At 48.0% G+C, this 20,006-nt stretch overlaps 1 protein-coding gene across 1 annotated transcript in view; it reads right to left on the reverse strand.

Annotated features, from left to right (window-relative positions):
• HORMAD2 (HORMA domain containing 2) overlaps positions 1-20,006 on the reverse strand; it is a 599,551-nt gene that overhangs the window by 556,798 nt on the left and 22,747 nt on the right. The gene's annotated exons all lie outside the window — the stretch shown is intronic.

Genomic DNA, 20,006 nt, shown 5'->3' on the forward strand with positions numbered 1-20,006 from the left:
CTGCATGCAGGCCATAGTGGGTGAAGGGGGAAGATGTATGCAGAGCCTCGATGGGGGACAGGTATTGTCACCTCGGCCCCAGTGTCTTAGGCTTCGGTGGAGGGAGTGTGCTTTTGCTTGGGCCTCCCTTTGACGCAACAGAATCCCAGCGCCTGCTCAGCACCCCGTGATTCTGGGTTACTCGCCTAATCTTTAAAGGCTTACAATAAAACGAAACTTTATCTTGTATGTAATCGGCACACAGCACAGTAACAGTTTGCATGTTAGTCAGGGCATTCTAACGCTGATCAATCTGGTAAGAAAACACCACGTTTATCCCAACAAAGGTTTTATAAAAAGCACACTATATAAAACTACACAAATATTTAGTTAGATATGCTACTTTGACATTCGAGAATGCTCTCCAGGTTTAATTTCCTTGCAATTTTCGGTTTTAAAAAAAGCTTCTTTTTTGATCCAATTTTGTCTGCAATCCATAAAGGCACGATGTGGGAAAACGGGCCAACAATGTAATTTGAGGGGGAGGAGCCTAGCTAGCAACCAAGATGGCCGCCTGATTCCTCGGCTCCGCGGACAGTCTCGCTGTCCTCCCGTCTCCTGCCTTATCCTCCCAGATATCCTGTCTTTCATCGGTGATTTCGGAGTCGGGAGACGAATCCGGTTCCCAGGGTGTGCCTATCTTCGGGATCCGTGCAGTGACGGTGACGGGGCGCCCTCGCCCTTCCCTGATGCCTCGCAGCAGAGCCTAGGTCTTTGTCCTGCGCTTGTGGCCGGCTCCGAAAACGGCAGCGGCGGCCATCTCGAGCTGGGCGGCGCCGGCCGCTGAGGAACGACTGCTGCCTACGATTCCCTGCCGCGGCAGCCCAACTTGCTGCGTTGTCCCTCAGGCTGCTTTCAAGGCTGAGAACGCCACAATGTATCGTCATCCCGGCCTTCCTTGATACATTCTATCTTCCTCCGTGTTGAACGCCATTTTAGAAAGCCGCCATTCGCTACTGGCGAGAGATTGCCTCACGGTGCTGCTGGAGCCCGCTTATTGTTTACATCGCCTGCTATCGTGGGAGGTGCAGTAATGGACTGGACTGCCCTTGTGCCCCCTGTCTGGTTATGTTGCTGCGAGCGCCGGCGGAGTGCTCGGCTGATTGCAAGAGACGGTGGCGTCCGGCTTCTGGACATGGCGCACGCCTGTAAGCGATGTGTGCAGCGGCAACTCCAAGATCGACTCGCTCCCTGGGATGGTGGCATTTATTCTCTAACACCGACTACGGAGGATCTACCCGACGTACAGGGAATCGCTGCACCTTTAATTCCTGAGACGCCCCTGCGGATTGTTGACGTCCTTGTAGCCCTGAGTGATCTGCGTGCTGCCCACTGTGCTGCTGCCAGAGACCTGGAGGACCGGCTGGCCGCCATTTCCCCCAGTCTGCAACGGTCCGACCAAACTTGTCCGCGAGTGCTGGGCGCTGCGCCACAACCTATGCCCTGTTACCGCGGATTGCCTATCCGGATGCCCACGATTGCGCCGCTGGCGCAGGATTTGACCCCCGCCGAGTCAATGCATGCGCTAGCTCGGAAGACGCCGGCTATTCAAGATCTCACGCGGCGGCGAGGGACTCTCCTACGAAAGCCGCGTCCGGCAACCTCACTGTGGTCCACTGATGGAACTTGTTATCTTCCCCTGGAACAGACGCTATTGCTCGGATTGACTTTCTTTGGCGGCCTAATGCTACATGGTATTCCTTCTGCTACACTTCTTTTGTGCTGGGCTCTGTGTTGGACACTCCATGGCGGTCATCGCTCCATCTTGCCGTGGCCGTTTGGTCTGCCTGCTCCGTCCGGGACGGCTATCGTGCAGCTGGACTCTGTTTACACAGTGGACCGTAAAGGGCTGGGTTGAGGCTGCTTCTTTTTCCTTGGCCTGCTGGAACTCTTATTGCTGGAAGTGTAATACATGAGCCGGGAATTCGAGTGCTGGTTTTGTATTGGTCTTGGGGCTCGGGGATGGCCGATCGTGGTTGCGCGTATTGATTGCTTTATATTTCTTTGATATGTCCTCCTCCGCTCTTACCGGGAGGTATAGATCAGGTTTCTCTGTTCTTCCTCCCTAAATCTTTTCCCTTCTGTGGGTTCTCGGGGCGACAGGCACGTTCTTGGGGGGGGGGGCCGTAGCCTCTTCGACGTGCAGGGTGGGGGGGTTGGGGCTTGATTTCTCTCTTTTGTTTCTATGGCCTTTCTTCTTGTTCTCTCTCTTATTCCCTTCTTTTTCTCTTCTTCATATCTTGGGTCAGACGGGAGGTGGGGGTTTTGGTTTTTTTTTTATTTTTCCGAGAAGTTCCTTGCGCTTTGTGCCTATGTCTTTACCACATGTTTTTTGACTGTAAGACCAGTATACTGATTTTAATCCATAGTCACTGTATGATTGCATATCCTGCTTTTCCTTCCCACTTCTGCTACCAATTGAGGGCGCATATCCTATTACGCAGTTCCCCATGTAATGAATGCCTCTCTCCATACGTAGTCGGATCCTTTTATTGCTAGCATGTAGTGATCCCTCCCATATCCTATCCTATCGTATTATGCTAGGTTGCAATCTCTGACATGTTACATCGATTGGGCGGGCGCTAACTGGGGCGACATGTATCTTTATGCTTAGCTATCCTGTTCGTAATGATCCACTTCCGTATTATTATAACGATGTTCACTTGTGGTTATCCTGCTACGTAGTTCGCCCACTCTGCTACCCTGTCTGACTTTAGGACGATTCGCCAAAATTACAAAACGAAACCCTCTGTATCCTCCTCCGGTGTTCCCTTGCCAGTTTATTGTAGTGCTGCAAATTTTTTTGCCAACTGTTGCAAGCAAGGTACTTCGGAAGGTTGTATATTGTCATAGCGGCCGGCCAGCAATGGTTGTAGGCAGACGCTGTGTACTATGTCTGAGATAAATAAAGGTTTTCAAAAAAAAAAAAAAAAAAAAAAAAAACAATGTAATTTGACGCTCATGTACTCCCCCCACCCCCACCCCCCCAACTCCCCACTGTCTGTTATAGGAGTCCTCTTTAATTATCGTGTCCAGTTGCCCAGGCATTTGCACGTCACGCACTTGAGACTACCTCCATGGCGTTGGGCCCCTTTGTCCGGGCCCTGCGCTTGCAAGTAAAGCTACTTCTTAGAGGACCAGCTGCACAACTTATGTCTTTCTCAAGATCCCATAGTCCTGTGTCTGATACCTGTCTCTTTGGGGCTGGTGCACAGCTGGCAGTCCAAGTCTCAGTAAATAACAACTACAGCCATGGAGGTAGTCTCAAGTGTGTGACGTGCAAAGGCCTGGGCAACTGGACAAGATAATTAAAGAGGACTCCTATAAACCTCCATATTCATTTTAACTTCGCTTTTCTGCCCACAAGTCGATAATGATCACATGTTGGCTAATTGTTTGATGTTTTTACGGCCTTAGTGAACCAGCCCACAGAACCCTCCCTGCTGTCCCACTCCCCTGCCGTACTGACAAACTGAAGCGAGACAGTGGGGAGGGAGGAGTACAGCAGCATCGTCCGTTGGGCCATCGTAACCTCAGTGACCCCTCCCTCCACCTGAGCCAGGCTGGGTGCCAGGTGTTGCTCCGGCTCTCGAGCCATTCACACCTCGGCCCCCATGTGTCGGACCGGCCCAGCAGCAGTGTTTTCGAAAACACTCCTCCCTGTCAGGCTGACGCATTGAGGCCATAGTGGGTGGGGGAGGAAAAAATATACAGAGCCTCGCTGGGGGCCAGGTATTGTCACGAAGGCCCCAGTGTCTTAGGCTTTGGTGGAGGGAGTGTGCCTTTACTGGGGCCTCGCTGTGAAGTGACAGAATCCCAGCCCCCTGCTCAGCAGCTTGTGATTATGGGCAACTCGCTTAATCTTTAAAGGCCTACAATAAAACGAAACTTTGTTTTGTATATATTCGGCACACATGTATATCACTCTAGTGCCTGTGGGTTGAGATCACACATTATAAAACTACACAAAATACATAGCCAGGTTTAGGACACAGTTTCATGTTAGTCAAGGCATTTTAACGCTGATCAATCCGGTAAAAAAAACAGCGATCCATCAAGGCACGATTTGGGAATCGGGCAACTTTTTCTGAAGTGTCCAGCTCTAACTGTGATCCCAATCCAACCCTTACCTCATCTCAGCATTCGCCATTGCAGCCAGCTAAGATGTTGCTGTGAGAGGCGCTCTCAAGATTTTGGAGCAGATGGGAGGTGCAGCGAGAGTGTGGGAGTGACGGTTTGCTTCAGATTGCTGGTTCCAGTACAGTTCTGTTTGTACTGCTTTGGCTCCCTCAAGTGGTCACGCTGTGCAATAAATGTGAAAAATCTGTGACATTCGGTTTAAACCAGGTCAGCTGATTTTCCGCCGGCAGGATATTATCATGCACAGTCGGTTTTAACCGAATTCCGGACAGCCTAGGCGTAGCTAACACCCACTGATTTCTTGTGACAGCTCGCCACTCTACGATATGCTGTGTGATGCTTCCCCCCACTGGAGTGGTAGACGGCGCTGGGGGAAGGGAGTATTCATTTGGATTGCATCTTGTTGGAGTTGTTTCCCTGATGCTGATTTCCTCCACTTCTTGAGGAACGCCTGCCTCTGTATTGTGACTTTTGCTGCCCATGTTGATCTTGATTCTTCTGCCACTGAGGGGTTTGAGCCCTCTGCTGGGAAGATCGCCGATTGTAGGGGCGGAATCTTTTACGGAACTCTTTTTTCTTTTCCAGGCCAACGGTCTTAAGTGTGTCCAGTTCCATTTTCATATGCTGCAATTCCTCATCAGTGTGTAAACCAAACAAGGATGACCCAGTGAAAGGCAGGTTGAGGATACGTGATTGCACTTCTGGTTTTAGTGCAGTGAGGCGCAACCAAGATGATCTCCTTGGACATACCCTATGAGCATATCCATACGCCGATAGGGTAGCTCTGTAGCTGCAGCACTTATGATCTGATTGGAAACCTGGCTGCCCTCCGTAAGGATTTCTTCAAAATCCCTGCGATCCACTTGGGGAAGCTTCTCAGAGAATCGTTGTAGAGAATCCCACAGGGATCTATCGTAGCGCCCCAGGAGCGCTTCAGCGTTGGATACTTTCAGCAAGGAGGCCGAAGTGCCACACACCCTCCGTTCCCAGGAATCTTGCGTCTTGCTCTCTATGTCCGGTGGTAGAGTGGAGGTAGATGTAACGGCATGGGTCTTTCTTACCGCCACGATTATTACTGATTCCGGGGGAGGGTCGGCTCTGAGGAAGAGTGGTTCATCCTCTGGCGAGCGATATTTTTTCAGAATCCTCGTAGGAGCGGATCTAATCGTCGCTGGTGTGAGGAAGACTTCCATGACTGGTTCTAGGATGCCCGGAACCAAGGGAAGCAGAGGTTTAGCCACTGTCTTGTAATGCAGGGTTTCAAAGATCACGGAAGACTTGCTTTGGCGAGCTGGCATGGGAATACCCAGCTTAAGTGCCCCTCAGCCTAGAATGTCTTGGAATGTGCAGATGTCATCCACTGGAGAAATTCTCGACGGTGGACTGCCCGTCAATGTTGGAGAATAGTCTCTATGAGAATAATGAGAAGAAGATGAGGAAGGAGTAGGAGATCTGTGCTCCCTCCTCCTGCTTCTTTATCTGGACTGCCGCCTGCTAGAACGCACCGGGGTGCGTGTCCGCTCTCTGGGCCTCAAAGGGAATCGATCCCGGTCCGCTTGCTGGATCAAACGAGCCAATGGAGACCTGTGTTGGGGACTGGAGTACTCCCGTGCTGTGTCCTTGTCAGGAGCCCAGTGATGTAATGGTCTGTACCATCTAGGTGACAACCTGATGGAAGGCTACTTCTGCTTTTCTCTCCTCTCAGGAGAATGTGCTGGAGGAGATGGGTTCACCTCTTCATGCAATGGCCTTGCTGGTGAATACCTTAACACTGCTCTGTCCGAAGACGAAATCACAACCTCCGGGCACCTGGATGATGACCCTCAGTGTGAACCAAGAGAGCCTGAAGGTGATGACGATAGGCTCACTGGAGGAGAGGCCTCTCCTGAAGGGCACTTAGACTGAGATATGGATTGACTACGTGCTGCCTGGGACCTGGGCGGAGACATCTGCCTTGAGGTAGACCTCCTCATCTTAGAAGGGGGCTTGAAAATGTGGTAGAACGTCCCCTAGACTTCAAACGCCTATCCGACGCCGATGTCGCCTCCTTTCTCGATGTCGTTTCAGCAGACTTCTATCTCGACGTCGACCGGTGATGGCCCGGTGACGGAGTTGTCAATCTTGACGTCGTTGTCATAGGCGTCTTATGTCTCAACGTCGAGGTATGCTGCTGCCTCGACGCTAAAGGGGGTGTCTGGTGCCTCGACGACAAAGACCGGTGAAATGCCCTTAGCAGAGATCCATGACTCGATGTCGAACGCCGGTGAGATGACGACGGAGTAACCTGCTTCGACATCTCACGCCGGTGGTGAGGCGCCGACGGAGCTCTGTACCTCGACGTCGATCGCTGTGGTGACGACGGAGTGATCTGTCTCCACGTCGTATTCCCCACTGGCAATGACGGAGACCTGCCTCTTGACGTTGAACGCTGCCTGGTTGACGTCAACGGAAGAACCGGTACCTTCAACGACGAATTCTTCGCCGTCGAGTGATGTTTTGTTGTCATCAAAGTCTTCTATATGGTGCTTCGCCGTCGTAGGCAGCTTCGATGCTGATCCCGACGCCGACAGAGAACAGGTCGGGACTTCTCTTGACGTTGACCGGGTTCTCCTCTTCTGCTGCCTTTTAGGAGACCTACCTCTTTCAGAGAGGCCATAGATACGAATTCTCTCTCTGTCTTTAAGAGTTCACCTTGACAAGTTCTTGCAGTGATGACAGCTGTCTGAAGAATGTGTCTCAGGGAGACAGAGGATACACACAGGGTGTGTATCATTCCTGGCCTTCTTCTTGCCACAGGAAGGACAAGGGTGTAAAATGGAAGGCATTTTTGACAAACAATAAGCCTTTTTTGAACACATAAAAGGCAGCACTAGCACTCTGAAGTCAAAAGATGTTGAGTGAAAGTGAAAAACTTCAAGATTTAGAAGATATTTTTGACAGAAAAGTCAAAAAAGGTAGGAGCTGAAAATCCAGGATCCTGACTAAAGGAGCCGGAAAGAACAACTGACCTAACTGTCACCCCTGAGGCATGATGGGAAGCTGGGGGTCAAGGCTGCCTTAAAGGCACAGTGCCAGTTTGTTGAAAATGCTTTAATTTTCTATGGTTTTGGTTTACAATGCAGCCTGTAGGCTCACAATGTCTACTTTATTTGCACTTTGTATGATATATGAGTGTTTTCTGCTCATTAAAAAACAAGGTTCAAGTGCTACTTGCCCTCAGGTGTTTTTTATATGTTTGCAAGTAATCTTTATATGGGTAATTTCATTGTTTAGCCTCCTATAGGGAGCTGCATTGGTGTGAGAAAAAATGATATTTGTACATACATATATGTGGAGCTGTATATATGTGATTTCCATATATAATTTTTTTATATTATTTCCGGGGTCCCCGCACATGGGCGGGAATATTCAGTGCTTATCACTATTGATGAGGATCCCCTGGAAGAGAACCGGAAATTAATTACGTTTTTGGGCCGTAACCTCCGAAAATAACCCGGAACACATATTTTCATACAGGAAATGTTTTACAGGAAGTGGGAGGCAGGAAATACATCACAGAAAATAGTTGGCAGCCATTTTGTATTCATCCTGATCCATCCAAAATCAGTAATCAAATTCACTGCCATCCTGCTGTTCTGTTGTAGAAAAAACTGAAATGACAGTGCAGCAGAGAATCATGAATAGGTAACAAAAGGGGGAACAAACCATTTAATGACATTTCTGCATGGACAGGGGGGGCTGACAACATCAAACCCCAGTTTAATTTTCTCCAATTTTGCATTATGGTACATGTAGTCCATATTGAGGGCTCATTACCAAAGTTGTGTGATGTGTTATGTAACATTGTGGTGGAGCAGTGTGGATATATCACAGAACCATGGGGGCTGATTTATAAGCCCTGTACGCCACATTTGCGCCGCAGTTGCATCACTTTTGTGATGCAGCGGCGGTGCAAAGCCAGCGACATGGTGCGGGGTATTTACAACGTGACGCATCTGGAATATGCGTCACGTTGTAAAGCCCTGCACTACATATGGGCGTTCCGGCGCAGGGGGGGAGAGTTCGAGCAAAGGAACGCCTCCTAAAAGTGGCTGAGTTAAATCTACTAGATTTCCCTCAGTCAATTTTAAGGCCATGCTGCGTCAAAACCCTGCGCCTGCTTGAAGCAGGCGTAAGGATTGACGCAGCATGTTAGGCATAGGGTCACCCCGAGCCTTGCTGGAGCTGCATTGCGCTTGCGACGTGACTCCAGCAATGGGTCAATGCATCATTGTAAATGCGGCACATTCATGGTGGCGAAAGAGGTGTCTGCCGTGAAGCACAATAACTGGCGCATCCCTGCTGATATGTAGGGATGCACCAGTTGTTGTAAATCTGCCCCATGGTGCCTGATTCACCCATGACATCATCACTCACGTTCTGGGCCCATCATTTGTGGGGGAGTCAAATCTGTAGAGGTCACAGGCCTGAGTGTCACGCCTGCCAGATCGCGTGTACCACTGAAGATGGCCGCCCCGCACCGCGCATGAGCAAGGAGGTCAGGCAGCAGTCAAAATCCTGACTTCCCCTGAGAGCGGCGCTTTGCTCTCTAGTGTGTGGACCTTTCGTGTCGCGTCACTTCTGCCCAAGCCACTTTCATGCTCTGTCCCTACAGAGACTATTTTAAACAACAAGGGACCCCAATAGTATCAGCGAGGGACCTCGGGGAACATATTCGTACAAGAACAACAGTGGTCCCAAGCAAGGAAGAAGAATGATACCCAAATAAATATAGACCCAGTCAGTTCTATATTGCCAGAGACATGTTCAGCCGGACAGAGGTCTCCGAAGTATTTACTTGAATAAAAGTTTGGAACACAAAAATGACACCTTCAGCAATTCACGTGCGTGGGGCACAAGCCTGTACCCGTCCACGACAATACAAAAAACACATACAACACACAAAAAGGGCTTGCAAGGCAAGAGCAGCAATCTCTGTACAATTGCAATTATATAGAGAGATTCTTAGAGGTACCATTACATAGCATTGTGTAATAGTTTATCCACAAGTATATGGTACTCAAACAGTTGACGGCGTTTCGGACCCCCTACTAAATGATGGGGTCCATCATCAGGACAAAACAATAGTTGCCTTGGAATGTAAGCCTCTTTAGCCAAACGAGCGCGAGATGAGGGGCTCAAGGTTGGGCTTGAGAAATTTTTCAATTCAGCAGTGGATTTCCTGGCTGGAGCCACTGCTGCCGACTGACCCGGCCCTTCCTGACTCCATGACTCCCTGCGCGATTCGGCGCACCCGGTAGTATCCGGTTAACGATACACGCGGACCATTGGCAAACTCGCGTGCTACGCCTTAGGGCCCTTGAACACAGGAATTAAATAAATCCCTGTTCCTCCTTGACAATTCCAGTCCAAATACCTGGCCCTGCTGAATTGAAAAATTTCTCAAGCCCAACCTTGAGCCCCTCATCTCGCGCTCGTTTGGCTAAAGAGGCTTACATTCCAAGGCAACTATTGTTTTGTCCTGATGATGAACCCCATCATTTAGTAGGGGGTCCGAAACGCCGTCGACTGTTTGAGTACCATATACTTGTGGATAAACTATTACACAATGCTATGTAAGGGTACCTCTAAGGATCTCTCTATATAATTGCAATTGTACGGAGATTGCTGCTCTTGCCTTGCAAGCCCTTTTTGTGTGTTGTATGTGTTTTTTGTATTGTCGTGGACGGGTACAGGCTTGTGCCCCACGCACGTGAATTGCTGAAGGTGTCATTTTTTGTTCCAAACTTTTATTCAAGTAAATACTTCGGAGACTTCTGTCCGGCTGGACATGTCTCTGGCAATATAGAACTGACTGGGTCTATATTTATTTGGTTATCATTCTTCTTCCTTGCTTGGGACCACTGTTGTTCTTGTACGAATACTGTCCCTACAGAGAGCTCTCCGTGCCGATACTTTCTTCGCAGGATCTAGACCGGCTCTACTCTAGTACAGAGCCTTCGTTATTGTTCACTTATTGCGGTTCTGTGGTATCCCTGCTCAGCAACCTTATCCTGGATACTCCTGCCAAATCGCCTCCGCCTAATTGCCTGCTCGGCGGATTCAAAGTCTCCCTGTTTTGCTATTCAGCGCAGTGCCAGCTATCCTCTCCTTTGTTCCCTGGGGGAGTGTCCCGTCTGTTTCTCCCGGTTCCGCCCGCCGGCCGGACTCTAGGTTCCGTCGGCTGGCCGGACTTGGGTAGGACGGCCGGGGAGACTCTGCAGGGGCATTATGGTAGTGGTGGTCCGCCTGTAATCTTCCCCTTTTTGTTGTTATTCCCCCATTTTATTTTATGATACCCCATCTTTCGGACATCCAGTGGGTATTTGGAATCTGGCAAGCGTCACTGTCTGGAGTACTTGAAGAACTGGTAAAGGCGCCTGGCACAACTTTTCTATTCATTCTTCTTATACACAACAGTAGTGTGAGTGGTGTTCACATATTTCAGAATCTACCAGCATACAAGCGCCGATTTCAGGACGTGACATCCTTCCCAGCCCTAATAGTTCATTTTGGGGTAAGTCCTCTACTGCTTAGGCCAGTTCACATAGATTTGGTTTGGCACACCTTGTGTATACTCTTATCTTTGCCCATTTAGGTTGTCAAAGGTCGCTTTTGTTGAGGTTCAGTCTTTTAATCTCACCTGGGAGTACATTTTGTAACCAGATAATAAGAAGGCTTCAAGAACTTCTTTAGGTAAATACGGTCAATACTTGGTAGCTTGTTGTTTTGTACCTGTGGTTGACTGTTATCTGTTGATCATTCCCCTTTCTTACAGCACCTGTGTTCGACCTGTTGGAGCATCCTGTCCACTGAGTTTTTTCCCTTCCTTTCCTTGTTTTGTTCCCTCCTTTCCCTCCTTATCACCATTGTGTTTTAGGGTTTGATAGACACAGGGGTGCAGGAGGGAGGGGTTGGGCCTATCTTCAGTTCCTGGCACTCCTGCAGAAACAGCTCGAGGAGTTTTACAGAGCGCGAAGCCCTCACTGTTTTTTCCGCCCGAGTGCTATGGAGCTGACCCAAGTAACGATGGCAGATTTAGCCAATATGTTGGGAAATCTACAGTTAGAAACCCAAGCCTTGACTTCCAGGGTTGATGCCTTTGCAGAGAGAAAGAAGGACAGATCATGAAATGGGAAGAGGTGGTCCTAGTTCCTCCTCTCCTCTCATGCAGGTGTCAACTCCCCAGACCGTTCCTCTAGCTCCTCCAGAACGTTTTTTAGGTGACACATACAGGTTCGCTGCCTTCATCAGTCAATGTCAACTACACTTTATGTGCAAAGCCAGCTGTTTCCCTACCGATTAAGCAAAGGTAGCCTTTGTTATTTCTTATTTGGGTGGGTCTGCGACTAACTGGGCCATCCCCTTAATAGAGAGAAATGATCCTTTATTGCAAGACTATTCAGCTTTTAGAAGAGAGCTAAAGAAACTGTTTGACAAACACACATTTACTCATTCTGCAGATACAGAACTGTTATCCCTCAAACAAGGAACAAAAGATCTGTCCAACTATGTTACCACGTTTCACAAACTAGTAGCAGAGGCTGGATGGCCCGAGGAAAAGCGCAGCGCCTTGTTTTGTAAGGGATTACGGGATGACCTTAAGGATGCCTTGTCCCAGGTAGTTGACCCACCCGATGGATGCCCTGAACTTCTAGACCTAGTGGTAAAACTAGATCACAGAATACAAGAGCGAAAGAGGGAAAGAGGCAGGGTTGACATCAAGAGCTACGTTTATCGCGAAAAAAGGGTAAAGACAGAAAAGACAGCGGATGACACTGAACCCATGCAAATAGGGACGATTAGAGGCCCTTTGAGTCCCGAAGAGAGACAACGGAGAAGAGACAACAAATTGTGTCTCTATTGCGGTAAATCGGGTTATTTTTTGAGGACCTGTCCAGCTAAACCCTCTCAGTCAAAGAAGTCGGAAAACTAGCGAGCCCGAGGTCCGGAGAGACAGGGACTTCGGGTAATTCAGGTGTAACAGTCTCATCAGTAGAAATCAAGACAGAACACCCCAGTGTTTCTGCCTGCTCACCTACTTTGGGGACATAATATTGTGGAAGTAAATATCATGCTAGACTCTGGGGCTACTGGGAACTTTATGGTTAAGCACTGGGCACAAAGACATAATCTACATCATAAGCCTAAGGAAATAAGGGAAAAACTCACTACAATTGATGGAAGTGTGTTGAAATCTTGGCCCATAACTCACCAAACCGGGATCTTACATTTAGAACTGATCCAAGAACACCATGAATGTTTAACAATCAATCTTAATCAGTCTCCACAGTTCCTTGTTCTACTCGGGTTGCCTTGGCTCCGCACTCACAACCCTTGTATTGACTGGGTGCATCCCACCTTGGACTTTAGTCCTGAGATTTGTGGGGATCATTTAGTGGGTGCCTTGCACTGGATCAAGTCAGCAGTAACCCTACTTCCACCTGCCCTCAGTATATCAGGGATACAAAGACTTTTTGATGAAGAACAAGCCACCAGTCTGAGGTTCCGTGAATTCTGAACCCGTTTCATAAAGGTCAAGGTTTCGTTACGAATTTGATAGTAGCGAACCGTAACTAGTGAGTGCGGCAAGTACGAGTGTTTTTGTCATGTTAGACCTATGGATTCACTACGTATTTAGGGATTTCGTTCTGAACCCTTGGGTTCCATTTTGTGTATGGAAGCCATTTTGTGGTTGCCCTCACATAGGCCGATGACTGCAGGTGAACGAGTCTTTAGTACACGTACACCTTAGCTGACTACTGAATGACCTGAGTGAACTGACCTCGTTGCCTGAAGCTGACCTTGCTAAGCCAGTTCCTTGCCCGGTAGCTGATCAAGATTGAGGATCAGAGCACAGGAGAATGTAAAGTTTGGTATGCACACACACCCCTTATCCTACTTCTCATCTGTTTCTGTTCCTTCTTTTATGGTCTGTTTATGGTATGGGTTGTGGTCCTTTATTATGGGTTTGTCCGGCCTGTTCGAGAAACAATGTTGGGCTTTCCCGTGTAATTGATGGTGGGCTGGATAACTGAAAAGTGGGTTGTTCGTCATGCGATGCCTCTTGTAATGATGCTTATGATTGGACAAATTGTAAATAGTGGGTGTTTGTCCAGAATGTGATTTATTAGCATAAAAGACGATGTCTCGCCTTACGAAAATTGAGCAGTCTCTGACGAAGCTACTTGTGTCATACATCGTAGATTTCTGTTCCTTGTTGCAGCCAATAAATTTGATCTTTGACGTCACCGAGAAGTATCCCGTGTCTCTGTATTCTAAGACAGGTGAACCCGAAGACTTTGGGGCGTGCCCTGGCGCCGCTGAGTTCTAAAACCCGGTTCTTCAGTTGGCACCCAACGTGGGTCGACTTCAGCTGTACCGGTCCAAGCCTGAAGATCGCGAGGAGCTTCGTGAGGAAATTCTGGAAGATGGCCCCCACTTCATCGACCCCTGCATGTCGAACGTGGACTGAAGGTTTTTGCTGCGAGGCTTCCCGCTTTCCGACGGCTACGAAGGGCTGCTGCCCTGAATGTTGCCCTGTCTTGGACCCTTCGTGACGATTTGTATGGCGAGACGATAGACGGGTCTTCTGGTCACGTGATTGATACCTCAGTTAAGTATAAGTGGGTAGCTCCCAGTCCTTAGTTTTGGGTTTCTCTTGGATCTTTGATTTGGTACTTGCAAGCGCCAAAGCAGAGGGACTCGTATATTTGCGAGACTATCGTTTTTGGTTATCCCTTGAAGTTTGAAGCTAGATTAGTGAGCGAAGATGCCTGGTCTTAGCAAAATTAGGAATTTGTTTTGTTGTAGTTGTAACAGGGATTCCAGATTGGAGGACTCGTGTCGGATACCTCCGGTTGGAACTCCGACTTATGAGCTATATTCTAAGCATGGCGTGGCCCCATTACGCTTAATGAAGTATGGGTCCGTTACACTAGGAAAGACGGTGTCTTACAATGGCCACAGCATGGTAGTTTCGAGTCAGAGATTTTAGATAATTTGGAAGTTAAACTATTTAAGAAGAAAGCCCGACCGGCGATGTTTGACTCTTTCCGCCTTTGGCGTAAGGAAGCCAAACAGAGAGCAATTAAACAAGCTAAAAGAGATAAAAGAGAGAAGGGTATATCTATAATGCAAGCTGCTAGGCAGTTTAAAGAAAATGAAGATCAAGTGAGTGAGGAGTTGCATAGGCAACATAAGATGGCCATCGATAAATGTTATCCAGCTTTGCCACCTCTTCTACAGGGTGCAACAAAGGACCCTGAAAAGGATCCTTTGATGTCACATTTGTTGAGTTCACCACCCCCTTATGTGCAGAGCGCTACGGCACCTCCGCAACCTTTAGTTGCGCAACCTCACGTTGTTGTGCCTCCCGTTGTTACTCAGCTGCCAGCTCCTCTTCAGCTGGTTCCTCCTCCTCTGGCGCAGCCTTTTCTAGGGCCACCGACTCTGCTATCAGTTCCGCTTTCAAACTCCTACGACTTTTTCTCCTGTTCTTGCTACTTCTTCTGCTACTACTCCTACGTTTGTTTCATCTCAGTCTTCTTTGTCTCCTGTCCTTCTGACAACTTCTACTTCTGTTCGACAGAGAATGACTGATACTGTTACAGGTCTTTTGTCTCCTTTCTTGGGGTCATTGATTGTGACCCCTGTTTCAGCGCGTAAACGATTAGGTAGCCAGTTTCCTGGTCCCGAAGAGCGGGCAGTGTTAGATCTTTTGGCTCGTAAATGGGTTACTAATTCTTTGAGATATAATCTAGAGTCGGTTATGGATGTCTTCCGTCAATGGGAAGCACCGAAGCAGAGGTACGTCTTCGATATCATGTGTACTTTCCTCCGTGAGGAATGGGAAGATAGTGAGTTGGGTCAGACCCCATTGGAGTTACTTGATGTACAGTCCGAGTTTGCGAAAGGGACGATAGTGGGTTCCGATGTTGAGAAAGCAGTTGCAATGTTACTTGCGTTTAGGAGTGTGTTTCGTTCTCAGTCGTTGTTTGAGCCTGATCCTTCTGTTAGGAGAAAGGTGAAACAGTACCCCATGAGAGAAGTTCCTCCGATATGGAAAGAGGCAGTTGTGGCTGATCCTAATCAGGGTATCATGGCTGCACCAGCTCATTTTCAGCGTGTCTGGGTACATGTTCCGTGGAAGAGAGCTGAAGTTTTGACCCTTAAGCAGACTCTACCTGATCCTCGTAAGAATCCTGCAGGGTATTACAAAGAGTTGTCACAGACAGCTGACGCGTGCATCATGAATTTGGCCGATATAGACATGTTGTTTGGTAATGTAGTTCCTCAACCTTTGTGGGAAAAGATTCGTCATGAGGATCATGCGCAGGAGTTAGGTGATACATGGGAGAATATTGTTACCGCAGATGGTCTTCAAGGTGGAGGGGCTAAACCTGAGCCTTTAGTTTCGGAACTTCCTGGTAGGATTATTAATTATATGAAGACTTTGATGCCTGCTATGCGAGTGAATTGGGATAAGTTAGCTGCGTGCAAGCAGAAGAAAGATGAAAGTGTGTCTGATTTCTTCACTAGGTTTGAAGAGACGTTTATCGATCACAGTGGTCAAGATATGAGTACGGAAGGTGGCCAAAGGTTGTTCGTGGATAAGTTTGTTCATAATTTGCTTCCCGAGTTGTGTAATAAGTTGAAGGATTCAGAGAGTTCGTGGGTTGTTTCTTCGTCGGCCCAGATATTGGCTACTGCACAATATTAAGAGAATAGAGATAAGGATGAGAAAGAGAAAGCAGAGAAAAAGACTAAAGACTAAAAGACGAAGGTTCTTTTGCAACAGGCGTATCCGCCTCGTTATAATCAGTGTGAGTTTCAACAACCTCAGCAGTTTCAGAGAGGATCGCTGTTAGAACTGGCTATTTCTGGTAGGCTAAGGCTGATGCCAAAGCCAGGCAGAAACCACCATTCTAGTCAGGGCAAGGAAGTCACATGCCAAGATAACCCCTGCTCACCCCCTTGGTAGCTTGGCACAAGCAGTAAGGCTAAACTCAGAGGCAATGTGTAAAGCATTTGCGCCAGCGCACAACAGCAACAACATACTAGGCACACCACAAAAGAGACTCCACGCAAGGTTATTATAAAAATAACTTTTGTATTGTAAAAACACATCAGATAAAATCACACATTATACATGGTGCCAACTGGCACGGGCAATATTCACATGGGATTATTCACAAGACAGGGCCACAGGGGCCACTGTCATATTCAGATATAGCACTTCTAGATAAAACGTAGAATATAAAATAATAATCAAAGATAACAACCAGTAACCACTGGTAACAGGAACCAGGACCTTACTAGGACCACCTGTACTAAAAAGAAGAAGAACCACCTAAGTATCACACAGCATTTAGGGGTCTAAGAAAGAATACATTACTCATGATGCAATAAACCTACATTCAGAGGAGTAGAAAAGACAACCACCTAAGTATCACTCAGCGTTTAGGGGTCTAGGAAAAGAACACATTACCCATGATGCATGAACCATATTCAGGGAAGTAATAAAGAGAAACACATGATGCCATAAAATGCATTCAGAGGTGTTATGAATAGAGCACATGATGCAATAAAATACATTCAGGGGTGCAGCTCAAGAAGACACATGATGACTAAACATTCAGAGGTGCAGCGCATGGAAAGGAAGACACATGATGCCTAAAAACATTCAGAGGTGCCAAAACAACACAATAGCGCAAAACCACACAGTAGGCAATTACTATTAAAACCATAGAAATCACATTGCGCATGACTTACATAAGCCACCACTTGTGGCAGTCCCTAGGCCAACTGGCCTTGTGGGGCAAGGATGCCCTGAGTCCAATGTCAGAGCGCGCTGCCATGCAGCGCCAGTCCAAAAGTACAAAAGCCTAAACGTGGCAGCTGCCCACAAAGTGCTGGGCAGCTGGGGAACAAAAAAACTGCGCCTGGGCCCTCACTGGCCCTTAGGCGCCAACTGCACCACTGCTGGAGCCACACAGGCTCTGGGCATATCACACATGCCCCAGACGTTGGAGCTCTCAGGCTCTAAAAACAATGGTGCCCCCATGAGCCTCACCGGACTCTAACCCTCACACTCGGAGGCAGGAGGGGACGGGCACCGACAATGTGCCCCGAAGCCCCCTCTATCGAATATGGCCCTCTCTGGGGCCAAACAGGCTCGGAAACATAATATGGCCCCTCTGAGCCTCTCTAGGCTCACGCACGTTGGGGCGACCCACTGCCAGCTGGGGCCGCCCTTGAAGTCCTCGTGGCTTCCTACTACAAGAAGCCCAAGCTCGCGCTACTGGGGAGGGGCGGACACCAACAATGTGTCCCGGCGCCACTCCCTTCTCTTCCGCCCCCTCGTTGGAGCCTTGCAGGGCTCAACACAAACACTGGCCCCCAAGCCCCTCACAGGGACTTCTGCAACAACTGCGGGCCCTCAAGAGCCCCTCGCGGGCTCTACAACCACGGTGGGGCGACCCAATGCCATTCGGGGCCACTCTTCCTCGGTGCCATCCACAATATAGGATTTCTAGTGATGGTGAAAGAGCGTTTTTAGCGATCATCTATGATCTGATTGAGAAAGATGTGATAGAGGAAACGAGAGGTAATGTGTGCAACAGTCCGGTTTTGCCTGTCCTGAAACGTACTGATTCTTCTCAGCCGCCTGTGTATAGGTTTGTGATTGACCTTCGAGAAGGGAACAAGATTGTTGTGCCACAGTTTCCAGTTGTTCCGGATATTACTGCTTTGCTGACTATGATTCCTGCTTCAGCTGCCTGGTTTTCGGTGATTGATCTGAAGAATGCTTTCTTCAGTATCCCGATTGCCGAGAAGAGTAGAGATATTTTTGGCTTCTCTTTAGGAGGCCGAAGCTTCCGGTTTAAGCGTGCTCCTCAAGGCTATTGTGAAAGTCCATCCATCTATAGTCAGGCTTTGAAAACATAGCTTGATACGATTGTCTTCCCTGATGGTGCTTCTCTTATTCAGTATGTAGACGATTTGTTAGTTGCTGCTGATGATGAGGAGATTTGTAAAGAAGCTACTCTTTCTTTGTTGCGACATTTGTCTGACCTTCATCATAAAATGTCACCTTCGAAGTTGCAGTATTGTCGACAAGAAGTGACCTACTTAGGTCATCTCTTATCGAAGGAGGGAAGAAGGTTGACCCCAGAACGAATTCAAGAGACTGCGAAAATGACTGTGCCAACCACACAGAGAGAAGTGCTTGCTTTCTTGGGTATTACTTCGTACTGTAGCCAATGGATTCCGAACTTTTCGCTACTTGTGAAACCTCTGTTGGCACTTACTCTTAAAGATACTCCGAATCCTCTTACTTGGTCTGACGAATGTCAGAAGAGTTTCTCTGAATTGCGTGATGCATTGTGTTCGGCTCCAGTGTTGGGTACTCCCGACTATAGTAAGCCTTTTACACTCTATGTCCACGAGAGAGAGAGATGTGCATTGTCAGTCCTGACACAGCAGTTTGGCGATAAGCAGCGTCCATGTGTGTATTTCTCGTCGACTTTAGATCCGGTAGCGAGAGCGTTGCCAAGTTGTTTGAGAGCTACAGCGGCAGCGGCTGTTTCTATCCGACAGTCTGCTGGTTTGGTGATGGATAATACGTTGATTGTGATGGTTCCACATGCAGTGGATACTTTATTAAATAGGACGAAGACCCAGCACTTGACTAGTGCTCGGTTGTCAGGTTACGAATTGACACTTTTGGCGAGTCATGTGTATATAAAGCGATGCAACACGTTGAATACAGCTACGTTGTTGCCGATTTCTGTAGAGACAGATGTTCAGGAACAGCATGATTGCTTTCTCAGGACAGAGGAAGAAACGAAGGGTAGAATTGATCTGAAAGATACTCCTCTTAGGACGTCTGATGGTACCTTATGGGTAGATGGTTCTTGCTTTAAGCTTCCGAATGGAGATACGACTGCAGCATATGCGGTTACGACTTTGCATACAATTGTTGAAACTGCACGTGTCCCACAGAATTCAGCTCAAGCAGCAGAGTTGATTGCACTGACGAGAGCTGTGTGTGTGTGTTGTCGAAAGGAACGAGTGTGACTGTGTATACCGATAGTCAGTATGCGTGTGTTGTTGCCCATAGTTTTGGGCGTTTGTGGAAGGAACGTGGATTCCTTACTTCTCATGGTATGAAGATTCAGCATGGACAGTTGGTGAATGAGCTTCTTGAGTCACTTACGTTGCAGACACAAGTCGCGATCGTGAAATGCAGTGCACATAAGAAGGTTACCGATGACGTTGGTCGTGGTAATGCGTTTGCGGATGAAGTTGCGAAAGAGACGGCGAAAGATGTGATGAGTCGAATGTATGTTGCGGGTCCAGCGAGATGGGTTCCGGATAGAGTAATGTGTGAAGATATGATAGAGAGTGTGAAATTGATTCAGGCTGAAGCTACGGAGAAAGAATTGAGTGTGTGGAGAGAGAGTACGGGAAAATTGGATTCGACTGATTGTTGGATTGAGTTGTCGGAACATCAGCGATGGTTGTTACCTGATGCTTATGTGCTTGCAGTGGTTACGATGGCAAATGGAATGGCTCACATTAGTATGAAAGGGATTTGTAAGTTGTTGGCTCCAGTGTGGCAGAATGCTGGAATTCCTAAGTGTGCGGAGAATCTGGTTACAAATTGCATGGTTTGTCTGATGTATAATCCTGGCAAGGGAACTCCAACTCCAGCTGGTCACTTTGCGCCTCCAACGTATCCGTTCGAGGTGCTGCAATTGGATTTTATACACATGGAGAGATGC

The sequence above is a fragment of the Lissotriton vulgaris genome, chromosome 11, assembly GCF_964263255.1.
Source record: "Lissotriton vulgaris chromosome 11, aLisVul1.2, whole genome shotgun sequence".
In the NCBI taxonomy this organism is placed as follows: Eukaryota; Metazoa; Chordata; class Amphibia; order Caudata; family Salamandridae; genus Lissotriton; species Lissotriton vulgaris.